Source organism: Oncorhynchus mykiss, chromosome 20 (assembly GCF_013265735.2).
Source record: "Oncorhynchus mykiss isolate Arlee chromosome 20, USDA_OmykA_1.1, whole genome shotgun sequence".
Taxonomy (NCBI): Eukaryota; Metazoa; Chordata; class Actinopteri; order Salmoniformes; family Salmonidae; genus Oncorhynchus; species Oncorhynchus mykiss.
Window position 1 is genome coordinate 28,026,272 of NC_048584.1, and position 12,087 is coordinate 28,038,358.

The 12,087-nt window shown below is 41.1% G+C and overlaps 1 protein-coding gene across 2 annotated transcripts in view; it reads left to right on the top strand.

The window, feature by feature from the left end:
- The first annotated feature begins 1,017 nt into the window (after nucleotides 1-1,017).
- akt3a (v-akt murine thymoma viral oncogene homolog 3a) overlaps nucleotides 1,018-12,087 on the top strand; it is a 142,484-nt gene continuing 131,414 nt past the window's right edge. Inside the window, exon 1 of one of the 2 annotated variants that reach the window (XM_021576348.2) lies at nucleotides 1,018-1,410. The gene's annotated coding sequence lies outside the window, so the exon portion shown is untranslated. The remainder of the gene's footprint in view (nucleotides 1,411-12,087) is intronic. The other variant, XM_021576349.2, reaches the window with a different exon arrangement.

Sequence of the window (12,087 nt, forward strand, 5' to 3'; positions counted from 1 at the left end):
TGGGTGGCTGGTGTACTAGTTTGCACTAATCTGAATAGAATTGTATTAGATTGTATTATGAACTGCAGGCAGCTAAGGTTATAATATCATGATGAAACTGAGACAGAACAGCAATAGTGATTACATCCAAATGAAAAATATGTTATTGTACATGTTAAATATGAAACAAAAAGACAGAAAACAAAAACCAATGTACTTCTTGAAGAAAATAATAATAAATAAAAAACTGGGATATAAATGAATGAATGAATGAATCAGCTATAAGCTATAGTTACTACTCTTCTAACCTTAGAAATACCCCCTCAAGCTACAATGGTAAACTATAGCAAAATATACCAAAAGAGACAACCACACAGCAGTTTTCAGCTGTCGGTGCAACACAATGTAGAACTTCAACAGAGCTATTTCCAGATGTTAAGGTGAAACAGATTGATCGTCTGTTAATGGGAATCAGATCAGTTTATGTTGTTTTCACTTCCTCTATGATGTCTCCTCACATGCAGGCACGGAAACCTCCACTACAGAAACAGCAGAGATAAATATAATATAATACAATTGAATAGCTCTATAGTAACATTCTATTATATTGTTATATTACTTATGGCAATTGCAAAAACGTTGTTGTCGATTTTGTCGCACTTTGTGAAAACTATGTGTCCAACTTTCTAACTACGTCCAACAAGTGAGTATCAGATGCATATTAACAGTGCATATTAACATTACATTATATTTCAGGCAAAGCAATGATCATCATTCATGATTTCACATATTCTTTCACTTACCCTATGTACCTTAGGCTACACGACACATTACATAATGATGGAATTGCATAATCCTGTATGAAATGTTGGGGATTACACTGCAGCATAGTAAAAGGAAAATAAATAACTCAGTATGTGTGTGTGATATGGGCTGTGTTGGAAATATACAGAGGGATGCGCCTCTTATCCAAGTACCTGATTCTCGCGAGGGTTGACTTAGCAGAGAGAAACACGGAGGAGAGTGAGCAAAATAAGGAACAGACAACCACCCAGCCTGCCTGGTGTACAGAGCAGACGGGGACAGGGATAGACAGAGCCAGGAAAGCCGTCCGAGAAGTGGCTGGGCGTGACGTCACGAGTTTTCGGAACGTCAACAACAACCTGCAGCATCAGAACCTGCCAGCGGCGGTTCCCAGTGGGCGGTTCCTGGGGTAAGAGGAGTTGCTGTCGCTTTTTTCTGCAACCACAACCTCTCCGTATTGTTTGAAGCCATTCCAGCAGCGACACAGTTCATCCTCTCGTTGTGTTTCCGGCCAAAGCGGCTTGTCTCTCATTTATTCACATGCGCACAAGAAAAGCGCGAGCTTAAAAAAGTACAGGCACGATAGGGGAACCCATTGCTCTCCCCACGACTTCCCGCGCCAGTCAGGTAATATCATTATGACAGCAACCATAGTTATGCTACAAAACGGTTGAAAATATACTTCTGATACTGTGTTTATGTGAAGTTAGTAGTATTCAAGAATGGTGGAAGCTATATCCACTGACAGCTAACGTTAGCCAGAGAGTGTTTGTAGTGCTTGCTACGTGAAGATGATGCTGATGCTGCAACGAGGCTGGGGGCTGGGAGTGCGTGACAGTAGACAGGAGGGAGGTGGAGTGGTCTGGGTCGGGATCTGGCCTAGAGTGTGTGCTTTTTCTCAGCATTGCTTTCTGCCCCCCCCCCCCCCCCCCCCCCTCCCCCCTCCAATAAAAAAAAAAAACTATAAATCTCGAAGGAATAAATTGTTTACGTCAGGCATTAAATATTATATACAGTCAAGTATCTGAATAGTTTAGAATAATGTATGCATGCCTGTAAAGTCGATTCTTAATTCTTTAGCTCATCTGCTAGCAAGCTATTGGCGTCATGCGTTTGCTTGACAGCTCTTGAGGTGAGATGATGCAGTTGCTACTGTTGTGCTGGCAGGCTATCATTGGGCGCGTTCAAGGAGATTTTGTGAAGTTTGTGTCACCGCCTTTCAAAGTGTGTTGCATTATGGGGATACAAATTGTCTGACTTGCACCACCTACATGTTGACTGCATTGCAGTTGCTCCTCACCAACTTCAACCTGGAGCAATCGCCTGCGTTGTAGGAGGATCTATTTTCAACCAATCGTTATGGTGTTTTTGTTTGAGCCAGCGACGAAACGGGAACAAACTTTTCTGTGATTCATATATACAGTGGATATATACAAATAAATAATATTTATGATCTCTCATCAATTGATTGTACAGACATATGATTTCAGTTTGAGTGTGTGATATGGGGGTTAGAGACATGTTTATTTTGAGAACTACGTTGACACTGCCATGCTGTTGGAAAACCACAACAGTGTCCGACTTTCCACTGTCGCAGATGCACCTCCCCCGACCTCACTCATCGACTTTCGTCTACAGTGGGCTGCATCAGCCTAACAACTGGAACATGCTCATTTTCAAAAAGCAGCCACATTGTTTCCATAAACCCTTTGAACCCTATGTCAATTTGATACTTTGTGTGCCAACAATGTTTACTAAATCTTTTTTGTTTGTTTATGTCTGCATTTCTGCAGCACTCTATAATAATTCAGACTGATATAATTCAGGATGTCTTGACCCACTCAACTTTGTGACACTGTCACTTTATAATGAGGACTAACACTGCTGCCTGCTCCTCTTTTTACATAAACATTTGGAGTGAAGATGGCTTCCCCTAGAGCCCTCATATACCCCTACCACTGCCCATAACCACTGGTACAGTGATAGGCTTTGTCATTTTATGACAACTAGGATTCTAATGCTGCCTCCATGTAAATCATACAGTAGGCTATAAGAGTTGACAAGTGATACTGAGGTAATTCAGTATCTGACAAGATAAGAGGAACTCCTGGAATCCATCAGACATCAGCATCCGCCAGCGTTCAATCACACCTTTTCATTTCCTTAATTTCAAACCAAAACACCGGTCTCGCTCTCTCTTGTTACTCTCTGTGTGATCCTTATGAATTTTCATTCTTTGTTCAGGCACTGTTCTGCTCCTTTGGTATTATCCTAATCCATGTCTAATTCAAAAGGCACAAATAAAATAGTATGTTTAGTCTTGTGGGCTAGTCTGTGCAGATGATAATGGCAATAGATTTGTATTTGATAGACAACTCATTTTGACTTGGCTTTACTTCCATATCAGTTTTTTTTTCTCCAGAGTTTCTTAGGAGGGTAAATGCCTTTGGACAACAGCTGCTGTCCTGGGTCTGTTCTAAGATGTTTGATGCTAAAGGAAGTGGAAGTTAGGAAGTGTGTGGCTAGGCTTAATGTACTAAGTGCTTCCAGAAGCCATCTTGGGTTACAGAGCAGTAGGCCTAGTTTTTATCTGGATTCTTAAGTGCGCTGCAGGAGTCGTGTAGAGCAACATGATATCCCTCCGCTAAGGAATCACTTGTACCCTTGACCAGGGTCTTGTTGATTATGCACAAATGGGAGCGTCATTTAAATGCATTTCAGATCCACTTCAAAAACTATTTAATGCATCTTAAGGCGCTTATGCAGTCTGTTGATAAACAAATTAAAAACATGCCAGCCAGGGCATGTGCATACTGTTTGTTTAGACTATACTGTCTACAGAATACAATAATTCTAATCAAGGCTTTTAGACATAGGTCAGCAATTTGCATCTTTCTATTATTTCAGCTGTCTGTCATGTTCTGTATTACATTAGTGATGGGGAAAGATGTATACGGTTACATATCGGGATATTGTTGGGGACGATATATCCTATAGTTTTGACTAGAGGTCGACCGATTAATCGGAATGGCCGATTAATTGGGCCGATCTCAAGTTTTCATAACAATCAGAAATCGGTCTTTCTGGGCGCCCGATTTGCAAAATTGTATTTATTTATATATATTTTTCTACACCTTTATTTAATCTTTATTTAACTAGGCAAGTCAGTTAAGAACATATTCTTATTTTCAATGACGGCCTAGGAACAGTGGGTTAACTGTCTTGTTCAGGGGCAGATCGACAGATTTTCACATTGTCAGCTCGGGGGATCCAATCTTGCAACCTTAACTAGTCCAACGCAATAACGACCTGTCTCGCTCTCGTTGCACTATTCAAGGAGACTGCCTGTTACACAAATGCAGTAAGCCAAGGTAAGTTGCTAGCTAGCATTAAACTTATCTTATAAAAAACAATCAATCATAATCACTAGTTAACTACACATGGTTGATGATATTACTAGATATTATCTAGCGTGTCCTGTGTTGCATATAATCTGACTGAGCATACAAGTATCTGACTGAGCGGTGGTAGGCAGAAGCAGGCGCGTAAACATTCATTCAAACAGCACTTTCGTGCGTTTTGCCAGCAGCTCTTTGCTGTGCGTCAAACATTGCGCTGTTTATGACTTCAAGCCTATCAACTCCCGAGATGAGGCTCGTGTAACCGAAGTGAAATGGCTAGCTAGTTAGAGCGCGCTAATTGTCGTTGTGTTGCTGGTTCGAGCCCAGGGAGGAGCGAGGAGAGGGACGGAAGCTATACTGTTACACCTATAAGAACATCCAATAGTCAAAGGTTAAGAACATCCAATAGAACATTACATGCCTATAAGAACATCCAATAGTCAAAGGTTAATGAAATAGGGAAATAGTCCTATAATTCCTATAATAACTACAACCTAAAACTTCTTACCTGGGAATATTGAAGACTCATGTTAAAAGGAACCACCAGCTTTCATATATTCTCATGTTCTGAGCAAGGAACTGAAACGTTAGCTTTCTTACATGGCACATATTTTACATGGAACATATTGGATTTTTACTTTCTTCTCCAACACTTCGTTTTTGCATTATTTAAACCAAATTGAACATGTTTCATTATTTACTTGAGGCTAAATTGATCTTATTGATGTATTATATTAAGTTAAAATAAGTGTTAAAATAACAATTCAGTATTGTTGTAATTGTCATTATTACAAATAAAAAAATAAAAAATCGTCTGAATAATCGGTATTGGCTTTTATGGTCCTCCAATAATCGGTATCGGCGTTGAAAAATCGGTTGACCTCTAGTTTTGACAATATCACAATATTATTTGTGCGCTAGTTAGCTGTACCTGCACCAAAACTCCAGTATTTCTCCTTCATAGTTTGTTCTCCATCTAATTTTTAGATATGGTGCCAATTTGTTTTCAGGTCTTTTATTTCCACGACTGATTAAAACATTTTTCTCATGACTCTCTCTTGTCCCTCTGCAGCAGACAAATGGTGAGCAATATGTTTGGAACATCGAAGCGCAATACATATTGTATCGGCACCAAAGTATTGTGATATTATTGTATCGTGAGGTCACTGGCAATTCCCAGCCCTATATAACACCATGACTTTTCTCTTGTGTAGGCAATGGGAATGTGGATGGTCTGTCTGGGATAGTAGGCTATTTGCTTAAAAGGCTCTCAATGGGAGGAGGCTGCGGGCAATTCCACTGTAACAGAGTGATGCTGAGACAGTGCAGATGCAAAATTTGGTAACAGAATGACTGTACAAACCATCATTCTATTACCCAACTTTGCATTTGCACTGTTCTTCAGGTAGGCTAAATGTGTTTTTGTAAAATTTTCTGTGGAAATTGTTAAAAGTAGTCCTTGTGAGTAAAGTTGAACTTTGCAATCATTGTTTTTTGTTCGACATATATTTTAAAGTGAAAAAGTGAGTCTCAGCATCACTCTGTTACTGTGGAATTGCCCATTTGGCTCCTGAAATAGATTTAGGCTACTTAATCCTTCTGTAGTGATTCTTGGGGGAACAAGGCCTGTCATAGTTAGGGTTGCAAAATTCTGGGAACGTTCAATACATTCCCTGGTTTTCCCAAAATCCCGGTTGGAGGATTCCCGGAATCAGGAGCGAATAGGCAGGAAATCCCTAGCCGGGATTTTGTGAAAACCAGGGAATTCCCAGAATTTTGCAACACTAGTCACAGTGTTTGCATGATGAAGCATTATGTTTTTGCACACTATCTATCTAGTTTAGAGAAAGAAAACATTTGAGTAAATTCAATGTTGTTGTAAATCCCCCAAAACGGAACCAAGCCAGGCATTAGCCAAATAAGTGTTTTTTGTCCAGAAATGCTTGGGTGCTTGTATCATTCTAGGTATTCTTTATTTCCTAAATTTCAGCAGCTGTGAATTAATTTATGTGTACCTAGCCTATATTCTTGCTGCTGTATGCTCCAGCCTCCAGGGCTGAGGGAATTGTAAATGCTTCATGGTGTATTTTTGAATGGAATGAGGCGTTTCAGATTCTTTTTCTGCTTGTATCCTCTAGGTCCACCCCCACAGTGAGAGTCAGGTCAGCCTCTCACTCTATAGTTTACTTAGTAGTTCTGATTTGAAAGTGTTTTATTTGTAAATGTGTTGATGGGCAGTGGGCACTAATTGGCCTTTCATATTGCTATGGGAACTAAGTACAACCCAGTGTTGGAGGTTACATAGTCACTATTGGCTCCATGTGTATGGCTCCATGTGTATGGCTCCATATGTTCAGTGCCTTGTGAAGATAATTCAAGTTATTTTGAGAAACGAGAAATAAAAGTGCTGAAAAGATGGCTCACTATTTACAAAGAAGATGGAGAACAAGCTATGAAGGAAAAATACTGGAGTTTTGGTATAGGTACACCATCACTACTCTCCATCCCCGTGTGTGAAATGAAATTACTATCTCAACGTTCTCTGACTACATCAAGACATTGAATTCAGCGTTGTTGGTTTTAGCACAGCTGAAGACTGTTCTGCGGTGACAGGCTTACAACAGCAGGGCTGGGGCTTCGTCACACTGGATCTCAGCTCGCCACCGTGTCTGTCACTCAATCTGTCTGAGGCGGAGGGAGGGTGCAGGGGAACATTGTGGAATGGTGGCCAGCAGCACACACTGCTGCCTCTGCCACACATGAAGAGCCAGGCATGATATCGACAGTCAGTTCTCGGTCCTTCTTCCGCCTCTCTCTACTACTATAGACTAGTACTACACAGACTTGAGCTATCAGACAGGCTGAGTCACCACATCCTCTATGACTCCTTTTATTATTTTATGTGCCCTATCCTTTATACTATGGTCATTCATTGACAGTCATATGAAATCCAGCAGCGTTCTGTGCAATGCAATGATTGGGAAGCTCCGTAACCCATAAGGCTGTGGCTGAAACCCCCTCCAGCCCCATCATATACCCATTTTGTACACCCCAGTGATTTTATAGGCTTCAATGTGCTACACAGCCAGCCAACAACAGATCTTTCTGGGAGGCTCCATCTCCAAGTTCACTTTTATGTTTGGGTGATGCCAGGGTGGGTTCATCTTTTATAAAACATGGCACACAATTTGATCTGTTTTTCTCCCTATAAGACTGCTGTTATCTGGTGTGCTGCTTTCACAGCTCAGTCCAAAATACATTTAGAATTCTAACCTCACTCATTACGATGCTAACAAACGTTCCCTAAGCAATAGGCTATTACTTCAAGTATTCAGCACAGCAATTCGGAGACAATGAAATTGAAATATGATCTATTGTCTTGAAATGCAATCTATACATTTTCATGGATTAAAGAGCCTCTAAGGCCCCTTTGATTATTATAAGGAGGCATTATTTGATATTGATCTCAGGATAATAGATTCTGTTATACCACCTAGGAATTTGAAATGAGGCATGCATGCATTGCTGCCCCTCACTGAACATTTTCTTATGATATATTTTGGTGGAGGATGTTGGCAGTTGTAAAGTACTCTAAGGATACAGTACTCTGGTTGCATGGTGTTACAGTATGGTGCTACAGTAGGATTCTAACACTCTGATCACAAGGTTTCAGTTCAGAGTCTCTCACATTTTTCTCGCACTATCACCATCTGTACAGTATGAAGTACAGTGCCTTGCGAAAGTATTCGGCCCCCTTGAACTTTGCGACCTTTTGCCACATTTCAGGCTTCAAACATAAAGAAATATATTGTGAAGAATCAACAACAAGTGGGACACAATCATGAAGTGGAACGACATTTATTGGATATTTCAAACTTTTTTAACAAATCAAAAACTGAAAAATTGGGCGTGCAAAATTATTCAGCCCCTTTACTTTCAGTGCAGCAAACTCTCTCCAGAAGTTCAGTGAGGATCTCTGAATGATCCAATGTTGACCTAAATGACTAATGATGATAAATACAATCCACCTGTGTGTAATCAAGTCTCGGTATAAATGCACCTGCACTGTGATAGTCTCAGAGGTCCGTTAAAAGCACAGAGAGCATCATGAAGAACAAGGAACACACCAGGCAGGTCTGAGATACTGTTGTGAAGAAGTTTAAAGCCGGATTTGGATACAAAAATATTTCCCAAGCTTTAAACATCCCAAGGAGCACTGTGCAAGCGATAATATTGAAATGGAAGGAGTATCAGACCACTGCAAATCTACCAAGACCTGGCCGTCCATCTAAACTTTCAGCTCATACAAGGAGAAGACTGATCAGAGATGCAGCCAAGAGGCCCATGATCATTCTGGATGAACTGCAGAGATCTACAGCTGAGGTGGGAGACTCTGTCCATAGGACAACAATCAGTCGTATATTGCACAAATCTGGCCTTTATGGAAGAGTGGCAAGAAGAAAGACATTTCTTAAAGATATCCATAAAAAGTGTTGTTTAAAGTTTGCCACAAGCCACCTGGGAGACACACCAAACATGTGGAAGAAAGTGTTCTGGTCAGATGAAACCAAAATTGAACTTTTTGGCAACAATGCAAAACGTTATGTTTGGCGTAAAAGCAACACAGCTGAACACACCATCCCCACTGTCAAACATGGTGGTGGCAGCATCATGGTTTGGGCCTTCTTTTCTTCAGCAGGGACAGGGAAGATGGTTAAAATTGATGGGAAGATGGATGGAGCCAAATACAGGACCATTCTGGAAGAAAACCTGATGGAGTTTTATATCTTTGTTTGAAGCCTGAAATGTGGCAAAAGGTCGCAAAGTTCAAGGGGGCCGAATACTTTCGCAAGGCACTGTATAAAGTTACCTGTGGGATTTTCACCTGTAAGAGATTCTGTCAACCAACAGCTACTGCCAAGCGGCTAACGTTAGTACTGCGCTGACCCTGTTAGCCTAGTACAGTGTCTTTACAAATGACTGACATTTTAAAAGTTATGTTCATTGATGCCTCCCCTCCCTTGCCTGTCCCTTCAACACTCAGCCAGAATCTGGACCATATCAACAGGATAATAACGTAAATATCTGGACGAAGTGAGCAGGGTACTCACTAATGACTATAACACCCTGCATGTACTGTACATTGTATTCAATAAGGAGGTTCATTTCACTCACCTCGTCAACTCATTGTCCACTCAGTTAGTCGGGTTCATTCATACAATTGGGGTCAAAAGCACCTTTAGTAAGACACAAAGTCAGATACAAGACATTTGCTATCTGGTTTGTCCAGTTTGGTTTTCCAAGAAAAAAGGGAAGTGCTGGCCTGGGTCTTAGAACATACAGTGCCAAGAACACAGGAAAGGGGACAGTATATTAAATCATGCCAGTACTTGTGATAACCCGAGGCATGCATATCTCCACTCAAGCCAGTGTTCACTTTGAGGACTACATAATGTGTATGTTACTCATGCTGCTGTAGACTGTCTCGTACACACACTTTCAGGTCAAATGTTAGGCTATATTGTAATGTACTTGGTGGCATCAGTAGTTTTATAGAGACTGTACTTGTTAGTCGGCAAAGTATTGTGCATTATACAGTGGGACAAAAAAGTATTTAGTCAGCCACTAATTGTGCAAGTTCTCCCACTTAAAAAGATGAGAGAGGCCTGTAATTTTCATCATAGGTACACTGCAACTATGACAGACAAAATGAGAATAAAAAATCCCGAAAATCACATTGTAGGATTTTAATGAATTTATTTGCAAATTATGTTGGAAAATAAGTATTTGGTCACCTACAAACGAGCAAGATTTCTGGCTCTCACAGACCTGTAACTTCTTCTTTAAGAGGCCCCTCTGTCCTCCACTCGTTACCTGTATTAATGGCACCTGTTTGAACTTGTTATCAGTATAAAAGACACCTGTCCACAACCTCAAACAGTCACACTCCGAACTCCACTATGGCCAAGACCAAAGAGCTGTCAAAGGACACCAGAAACAAAATTGTAGACCTGCACCAGGCTGGGAAGACTGAATCTGCAATAGGTAAGCAGCTTGGTTTTGAAGAAATCAACTGTGGGAGCAATTATTAGGAAATGGAAGACATACAAGACCACTGATAATCTCCCTCATCTGGGGTTCCACACAAGATCTCACCCCCGTGGGGTCAAAATGATCACAAGAACGGTGAGCAAAAATCCCAGAACCACACGGGGGGACCTAGTGAATGACTTGCAGAGAGCTGGGACCAAAGTAACAAAGCCTACCATCAGTAACACACTACGCCGCCAGGGACTCAAATCCTGCAGTGCCAGACGTGTCCCCCTGCTTAAGCCAGTACATGTCCAGGCCCGTCTGAAGTTTGTTAGAGAGCATTTGGATGATCCAGAAGAAGATTGGGAGAATGTCATATGGTCAGATGAAACCAAAATATAACTTTTTGGTAAAAACTCAAATCTTTGTGTTTGGAGGACAAAGAATGCTGAGTTGCATCCAAAGAACACCATACCTACTGTGAAGCATGGGGGTGGAAACATCATGCTTTGGGGCTGTTTTTCTGCAAAGGGACCAGAACGACTGATCTGTGTAAAGGAAAGAATGAATGGGGCCATGTATCGTGAGATTTTGAGTGAAAACCTCCTTCCATCAGCAAGGGCATTGAAGATGAAACGTGGCTGGGTCTTTCAGCATGACAATGATCCCAAACACACTGCCCGGGCAACGAAGGAGTGGCTTTGTAAGAAGCATTTCAAGGTCCTGGAGTGGCCTAGCCAGTTTCCAGATCTCAACCCCATAGAAAATCTTTGGAGGGAGTTGAAAGTCCGTGTTGCCCAGCAACAGCCCCAAAACATCACTGCTCTAGAGGAAATCTGCATGGAGGAATGGGCCAAAATACCAGCAACAGTGTGTGAAAACTTTGTGAAGAATTACAGAAAACGTTTGACCTCTGTCATTGCCAACAAAGGGTATATAACAAAGTATTGAGATAAACTTTTGTTATTGACCAGATACTTATTTTCCACCATAATTTGCAAATAAATTCATAAAAAATCCTACAATGTGATTTTCTGGATTTTGTTTCTCATTTTGTCATCTCATTTTGTGTACCTATGATGAAAATTACAGGCCTCTCTCATCTTTTTAAGTGGGAGAACTTGCACAATTGGTGGCTGACTAAATACTTTTTTGCCCCACTGTAAATGCGTATCGCGTTATATAGGCTACAGAACCTTGGAAACCAGGGTGACATTTCATTAAGTTAGCATCATTTGTACTGCCAACTCCACGGTAGCTCTCTCAATGGGCATCTTTGGTCAAATTGACTTAACTAGATACCTAAAGACCTGTTGTGTGACTGTACCTCTAAAAATGTCACAGAAGAAAACGAGAGCCAAAACAAATAGCAAATGCATCTGCAGAGGAATTCTGCCAAACAGTTTAGCTCTACTGTTTCCTGTAGCATGTGTCAGTAATCCTGTGTGATTTTGCGATGTAGTGAAGGTGTGAGTTACTCTACTGTGACAGACAGTCAGGTGTGGGAGAGAGAGTATTGGGTGTATTGTGCATACACCGGCTCTGTGGTAGACACTCGGTGGATCATGTTGATGCGGCTCTAGCTTAATGAATGACTGTGGGTCTTCCGAGTGTTCACCACAAACTGCCGTCAGGAGATTTGCTCTAAAAACCAATGCTTGACTTGGATTGAAATTGGTTCCGGTGCTCATTTTGGGTGCCGGTACTGTTTACATTTAGGTGCAGGAACTCCACAATACTTTTTGAGCTAATATTCTATAAGAGGAACAGGAGCTCAAGCAGTAGAACATTTTTAGGTGCTGGTACTCAGCTTGGGTGAGCTCCTACCTAAGTCAAGCACTGCTGATAACTGGCAATTTTGTGGAGTTGT